The 1,353-nt window shown below is 64.7% G+C and overlaps 1 long non-coding RNA gene across 1 annotated transcript in view; it reads left to right on the top strand.

Annotated features, from left to right (window-relative positions):
• The first annotated feature begins 946 nt into the window (after nt 1-946).
• Nucleotides 947-1,353, top strand: part of LOC106733654 (uncharacterized) — a 1,887-nt gene continuing 1,480 nt past the window's right edge. Inside the window, exon 1 of the long non-coding RNA XR_001369611.2 lies at nt 947-1,064. This is a non-coding gene — a long non-coding RNA (uncharacterized LOC106733654). The remainder of the gene's footprint in view (nt 1,065-1,353) is intronic.

Below are 1,353 nucleotides of genomic sequence, written 5' to 3'. Positions count from 1 at the left end.
AACCCCGTCTCCATGGCAAGCTCTAGGAGCAAACGACCCCACGGCGGTCACTTACTCTGCACCCATCTCTTCTCCATGAGCACCATGCTGTCTGCTGGCCCTCACCCTTCCCCATGCACTGGTCTCCCTCCTGAGTCCCAATGCTCCCGTCCCCCTAGGCCAAGCCTCTCACCCAACATGCCGACGGCCCCATTGACCAGCCCCTCCTGCCCGTGGGCCCCTGTCTTCCCACCTTCCTGTCTGCTGACCTCCTACACCCTGTCGGGCGGACACCATGTCTTCAGGATCCACTCCCTACCCCCCACCCCCGCAGCACGCCCGTTGCCAGCTGCCTTTCCCCACACCTACAGCCAGCCCCAACCGGGCCCTCGCTGTCCGCCCAGCACCGCAGCGCTGCCTGCCTGCATGCACAGCTGCTGGCAAAGCCGTGGGGAGGCAAGTCTAGCTGCCTCTAGAGCCCTGGAGCACTGCCGGTGTCCTGCACGCCATGTAGGTGCGCCACCTGCAGGTCCCACCTCCGCGCCCCATCTCCCTCCTGCTCAGTGCCTGCCGAGGCTCATGGTTCAAGGTCATGTGCAAGGGCCCTGTGGCTGACTGAGCCCTGCCACTCACCAAGCACGCGGCTTTATACAACCTGGGGAGAACTGTACACCCTCTTAGGGGTCGCTGGGAGGGTCAAATGTATTAACATTCACAAAATGTTTTGTCTCTGAACAGTGCCAGAGCCAAGGCCCAGCCTGGCACCCAGGAGGAACTTCATGGAAGGTCTTGGAGTGCCCACATGTCCAACCAATGGAAGGGCACTGCCCACTCTCACCTGCTCCAACCCGGTGACCAGGGCCAGCCCTGCACTGTGCCCACCACTGCCAGCAGAGGGCAGCAGCACCCTGCCCTGTGCCATTGGGCAACGGGGCGGGCAGGGAGGGGCTGAGCTGCCCAGCCAGGCCCTCTGGGATGAGTCGGGCTGGGCGCAATTGCATTGTGGGGAGGGAGGCTGGGGCTCTGCGGAGACGCACTCCTGGCGCTACCCGCTGCTCCTGGGCTCCCACCGGTGGCCACTCCAGGTAGGCAGGACCCGGGACGGGCATGGGCACAGGATGCAGGGGCCACCAGGCCAAGCAATGCCTCCACAAGGTACACTGGGGCCAGGGAAAATCCAGGGTCTGCAGGGTGACTAGCCAGGGTCAGGCAAAGGCCCCCAGGTGCCAGCCTGGCCCTGCGACAGTGGCACCTCCTGATGCCTGGGGGCATGGTGGCTCCCAAAGGGGTGGCCCTGGAGCTGGAAGGTGGAGAACTGGGGCTTCTGCCCCTAGGTGTGAGAGCCTGCACCAGCCAGGGGAGGGTGCAGGAGAG

Source organism: Tupaia chinensis, unplaced genomic scaffold (genome assembly GCF_000334495.1).
Source record: "Tupaia chinensis unplaced genomic scaffold, TupChi_1.0 Scaffold144326_1, whole genome shotgun sequence".
Lineage (NCBI taxonomy): Eukaryota > Metazoa > Chordata > Mammalia > Scandentia > Tupaiidae > Tupaia > Tupaia belangeri.
This window is presented reverse-complemented; position numbering and strand designations above follow the sequence as displayed.